The sequence below is a fragment of the Salvelinus namaycush genome, chromosome 18 (genome assembly GCF_016432855.1).
Source record: "Salvelinus namaycush isolate Seneca chromosome 18, SaNama_1.0, whole genome shotgun sequence".
NCBI classification, from domain to species: domain Eukaryota; kingdom Metazoa; phylum Chordata; class Actinopteri; order Salmoniformes; family Salmonidae; genus Salvelinus; species Salvelinus namaycush.
This window is the reverse complement of record NC_052324.1, coordinates 33,834,159-33,840,806: the sequence shown is the minus strand read 5'-3', so window position 1 is coordinate 33,840,806 and position 6,648 is coordinate 33,834,159.

Here is a 6,648-nt window from a genome sequence, read left to right as displayed (position 1 = left end):
AAATACAAACAATATACGGACCAGCATACTGTCGGTCGGGTTGATAACACTAATCTGTGAATATTTTGTCTCAAATTCCTACCTGCAGAAGGACCAACCAGCATTCTGGCTTGTAGAGGTTGTGAGAGGAAACTTTCCTGATCCAAACGCTAAGTTCTGCCTGAGAATAGAAGAATAGAATTCTCTGCAATTCAACGTCAGGTCTTCAGCCTACTCATTGTATGTTTCTATATCTGTCAGGGCTCTACAGTGCCACCATTTTACTCGCAGAAATACTTTACTGTGCGCCCTGGAATTTTAATTTAGGAGCAGCAGTGCGCCTAGAAAAATAAAAGATTCTAGCTTTATTACCTCAAATATTTTTCATTGTGTTCCAAAATGTATTTGTGTGTGCCTACATCTTTCAACTTAGGCGCACACGTGCTCCTTCTAAACCAAAGGTCTGCGTAGAGCCCTGTGTGGTGTGCTGTGTTTGATCGTTTCTCCTCTGCATGTTGTGTACATTGCCTTCGGAAAGTATTCACAACCCCTGACTTTTTCCACATTTTGTTGTGTGACAGTCTGAATTTTAAATTACGATTTTTTTTTTGTCACTGGCCTATATACACAATACCCCATAATGTCAAATTGCAATTATGTTTTTCGGAATTTGCACAAATTAATACAAAATGAAAAGCTGAAATGTATTTAGTCAATAAGTATTCAACCCCTTTGTTATGGCAAACTAAATTAGTTCAGGAGTAAAAATACGCCTCAGTCACATAAGTTGCATGGACGCACTCTGTGTGCAATAATAAGAGTTTATCATGATTTCTGAATGACTACCTCATTTCTGTACCCAACACATACAATTATCTGTAAAGTCCCTCAGTCAAGCAGTGAATTTCAAACACAGATTAAACAAAAGACCAGAGAGGTTTTCCAATGCTTCGCAAAGGGCACCTATTAGTAGATTGGTAAAAAAAAAAAAAAAAGCAGACAATGAATATCCCTTTGAGCATGGCAAAGTTATTAATTACACTGGAGGGTGTATCAATACACCCAGTCACTACAAAGATACAGGTGTCCTTCCTAAAAGTTGCTGGAGTTGAAGGAAACTGCTCACGGATTTCACCATGAGGCCTATGGTAACTTTAAAACAGTTAGTGGTTGTGATAGAACTGAGGATGGATCAACAACATTGTAGTTACTCCACAATACTAACCTAATTGACAGAGTGAAAAGAAGGAAGCCTGAACAGAAAAAAAATATTTCGAAACATACAATTCACTTTTAGTCCTGAATACGAAGTGTTATGTTTGAGGAAAATACAACACATTACTGAGTATCACTCTCCATATTTTCAAGCATAGTGGTGGCTACATCATGGTATGGGTATGCTTGTTATCGTTAAAGACTGGGGAGTTTTTCAGGATAAAAAAATACATGGAATGGAGCTAAGCACAGGCAAAATCATAGAGGAAAACCTGGTTCAGTCTGCTTTCCAACAGACACTGGGAGATGGCCAAATCTAGGCTAAATCTACACTGGAGTTGCTTACCAAGAAGACAGTGAATGTTCCTGAGTGGCCTGGCTACAGTTTTGACTTAAATCAACTTGGAAATCCATGGCAGGACCTGGAAATGGTTGTCTAGCAATGATTAACAAACAATTTGACAGCGCTTGAAGAATTCTGAAAAGAATAATGGTCAAATGTTGCACAATCCAGTTGTGGAAAGCTCTTAGACTTACCCAGAAAGACTCAACTGTAATTGCTGCCAAAAGTGATTCTAACATGTATTGACTCAGGGGGCTGAATAGTTATCTAGTCAAGATATCATAATTGTTACAAATGTTAACATTTTTCTTCAACTTTTACATTTTGAAGTATTGTGTAAATCGTTGACAATTAAATCCATTTTAATCCCACTTTGTAACACAAGAAAATGTGGAAAAAGTCAAGGGGTGTGAACTTTGAAGGCACTGTATATATAGCCCATCTAGCAGCCCAGTCAGAGGTTATACATGAGGGATGTCGTTATTGTTCCTCCTCCTACACACCGACCAGGTGGAGAGGAAGTAGTCTACATGAGACCATTGTCTGTCATGCCTTTAGTCCACTGATACAACAAATGTTTCTCTCTCATGACCTTATAGACATATTTAGCTTTACACCATAGACATGAGTTGTAACTTTTGAGCTGTTACAATGGTTATGAAAGCCCTTGTATTGAGAGACCCACACCTTGTTCTTGCTCTTTCGGGAACACTTTGTGGCATTCTAAAATGTATAGTATCCAAGTTAGCATCCTAGCCCCAGCTATAAGCTACATTACACATTTATAATTGTGTGTCCTGTTTAAGTTAGGTCAGTCCCACCCTACCTGTAGTTAATTAACGAGACAGGCCGTATAGTTGACAGTTTGATTGAAGTGGAGAAGATGGGGCAGAGTCTCTTGTGTAATAGGGCCGGGACTATACCAGTATCGTGATACTCATTAGTATCGTGGCAAGGAAACACCAAGCAGATTTGACTTCTTTAGGAAAACAGCCCTAATGTTGGAAACAAACATCATTATGTTGTCATAGAGTCAAATGTATTTATTTTCCAAGCTTTAGCACATCATATTTTATATACAGCAGGTTATTAAAGGACCAAAGAGTTTGGTTTGCTTTGTGTTTTCATTGGATAAAATATTGCGATCCTGGTGTTACGAATCCCTTTGGCCCGACAGTCTGGGGGGGGGGGGGGAATGGTAATGGGACCCGTAACACAAATTATAGTGAAAACGTAACAGTGAGAACAAATAACCACGACAACTTAAATCTACCGTCAAACTCAGGGTTTATTAGTAAACACACGGAAAAGGGGCTGAGCTGGACCCAAGGAAAGAAATAAGCATCCAAAAACACCCCTAAGCTAGACTAGCCTATTTCAAAAACAGCTAACTAACTAACCAAAAATACAGTGGGTGGTCCGCCCAGTTCTAACTAGTGTATTTAACAAAGTTTACCTACGGGTAGTGTATGCCCATGGGCGAACTGTCTGGTTACCCCCTTTTCCCACTATCAAACAAACACTCAAACACCATAACAAAACCAATACTCACAGGTGGGGACAAAGTGACATGTATCCTAAACTACACGCGATCTACAAACATATGGCTTTTACAGCGAGATTGCTACACAAAGAGATCGAGCTCCAGAGAAAACAACTGACAGGGTTTTTAAACCAAGGGAAATGGACTGTGATTGGGTAGGAGAAAAGGAGCAGGTGTCTTCTGATTAGCGACTGATTGATGACTGATTGGGGAATGATGATTGTCACCTGTGAGTAGGGGAGAAGGAGAGAAAAGAAATACACATAGGATACTTGTATCCGTAACACCTGGTATCGTCACCTACTGTGAAACAGGGCTGAGGTCAGTTGCTGAAAGGGAGAGCATCTTCAGTTGCGTCTTGAATCCACTGCTGAGCCAGCTAATGGGCTCGGTCTCCACAGCCTATACTGTCCACATGGGTTTTTGTTGCTGACCGTAGGACTGGCTGCTCACCAAGCTGTGAAAGGTTAGGATCGTGCATGTGCGTGGTTCACTTCCAGCAACAGTGATTACTCACTGAATTTGACACATTTCTGTTGTTGTGGTGATGAAAAGCTATTGTTTACATTCTTGACTGACAATTTATCATCCATTTGTATTCTTCAAAATGTTAACAAACGGGTCTCAATTTCAGTAAGCTTGAATTAAGTAGGCAGGCAGTTTGGAAATGTACAACAGATTCAGTCCTCCCCTTTGGCTCTTCACTGTTTCTCACATGTAAGCAGTTCTAAGCACAGATCAGGACATTCTTCTTTCTCTATCAAGATGAAATTAGAAGGGAATTCTACTATGACACAGACAGCATTTGGTTCACTTCTCTTTTCAATTCATGACAGTGTTAAAACAGGAAATACTTGTTTCTTACACCAGATAAAGGAGGAGGAATTAAAGAGAAGTGCAAATATTTTCTCTCTAGAAAAAAAATCCCTACTGTAAATGTTGTGCGCTTTACTGAAGCTAATTGATTAATCAATTCAAATGTAAACTTCACATATAAACAGTGTTCTTAGTTCGACACCAGATGTTGTCAGTTAAACTGGGCATTTCCACGATAAAGGAATTACGCTAAGACTTTTCACTTTAGAATGTATGTCAAACAAAAAACACTGATTTGAAAGTTTAACAAACCATACAACTCTATGCAAAGAACTACTTTGAACAATTTACACAGAACATTTTACAAACACATTTACTGTAAGAACTTTGCAGATGCAAAGTTTGTTAACAGAAGTAGGGTCAAATCTTCCTTAGTTTTTTATGTGACCACGTTTTTCACAAACTACTCAGAGTTATGAGTCGAAGATGTCTGCTGAAAGAATGGGGTGTCAGCTATAACATGAGACCTTGAGTTTCAGTTTGGACTACAGTAGGTGGAGTGGATTTACGTCCAGTAACGGAATTACAGTAACGGAATTACAGTAACGTAATTTCATCATGGGTCCCTGATCTGTACTATTCAAAAATGCATAATTATGATTGTCATTCTCTTCATGGTGATGTTTCCTAAATAGGTACACTAAGGTAGAAATATGCAATATCCTCCTTTTTCATATTTGGATATTATTCTACACACAGGCTATTATTGTAATGAGCTCTGCCCCCAAACAAGACCATATTTGGTTGGTCCGGACCAGACCAAAACTGAACCAATCAGACGTCCATGTTTCACAAGTTTGGACAGCACAGTACAGGACATTAAAGCACAGTACAGTACAGCAGAGTATAGTAGAATGCAATACATTATACTGTACTCTACTTTGCTCTACTGACTGACCAAATTTCAACTACTTTTCGATGTCCGGTGTCGGTCGGTGCTCAGTGGGTGAGGATGCTTGTTACAGTAAATGGAAAGATGGTAGGTGTCAGTAAGAGCCGGGAGAGGTGACATTAACTGAGAGAGAGAGAGAAAAGCAGCTATGAACTGAACATAACAGAATGACAGTGGAAGGGAGGACAGTAGCAGGAGACACTATGATCTGAACATAACAGTATGTCAGTGGAAGGGAGGACAGTAGTACTGAACATAACAGTATGTCAGTGGCAGAGAGGACAGTAGTACTGAACATAACAGTATGTCAGTGGAAGGGAGGACAGTAGTACTGAACATAACAGTATGTCAGTGGAAGGGAGGACAGTAGTACTGAACATAACAGTATGTCAGTGGAAGGGAGGACAGTAGTACTGAACATAACAGTATGTCAGTGGAAGGGAGGACAGTAGTACTGAACATAACAGTATGTCAGTAGAAGAGAGGACAGTAGTACTGAACATAACAGTATGTCAGTAGAAGAGAGGACAGTAGTACTGAACATAACAGTATGTCAGTAGAAGAGAGGACAGTAGTACTGAACATAACAGTATGTCAGTAGAAGAGAGGACAGTAGTACTGAACATAACAGTATGTCAGTAGAAGGGAGGACAGTAGTACTGAACATAACAGTATGTCAGTAGAAGGGAGGACAGTAGTACTGAACATAACAGTATGTCAGTGGCAGAGAGGACAGTAGTACTGAACATAACAGTATGTCAGTGGAAGGGAGGACAGTAGTACTGAACATAACAGTATGTCAGTGGAAGGGAGGACAGTAGTACTGAACATAACAGTATGTCAGTAGAAGAGAGGACAGTAGTACTGAACATAACAGTATGTCAGTGGAAGGGAGGACAGTAGTACTGAACATAACAGTATGTCAGTAGAAGGGAGGACAGTAGTACTGAACATAACAGTATGTCAGTAGAAGGGAGGACAGTAGTACTGAACATAACAGTATGTCAGTAGAAGGGAGGACAGTAGTACTGAACATAACAGTATAATCCTGCACAGCAAATTAAGTTGAGGAAGCTACTTTAGACTATTGAGATGCAGCCAAAGGAATCACTCCAAAAGAATCACTCCAAAGGAATGACTCCAAAGGAATGACTCCAAAGGAATGACTCCAAAGGAATGACTCCAAAGGAATGACTCCAAAGGAATGACTCAATAGTAATAATGGCATGTTGGTGGTTGTAACACTGATTCATGACTATGGCCCCTTGGCTGAATTATAGGTTTAGTTATCTGATGGCCCTGACAGCGTGAGCGTAGATGTGAGTGATAGTAGACTACAGCGAGGAATGTTACAGAATGATCTAGAAATGATCTAATACACACTAAGCCACTACACAGAAGTGCTGGCCGACCACATTGTTGCCTGACATGGCAAAAATGCATATCTTTCCTGTCAGCACAGCTTACCCTAAGCAAATGACTTCACACTGTCAGTCACAGTATATACAGTATTAGATACTGTATCAAAATAGCAGATCTGATTTGGCATGAGAGTTCACTGTTACATTATTTAATGCCGGATTTCATGAAAAACTAAGAGGGGCGATGCCCTGGCATGCCCACCTTAATTTCCCCACACACACACACACACACACACACACACACACACACACACACACACACACACACACACACACACACACACACACACACACACACATACATACAGACAGACCTCTAGGATTCAGCAAAATTGTTGCCATGACATTTCTGTTGTGACTCCCGAAAGAAAAATATAAC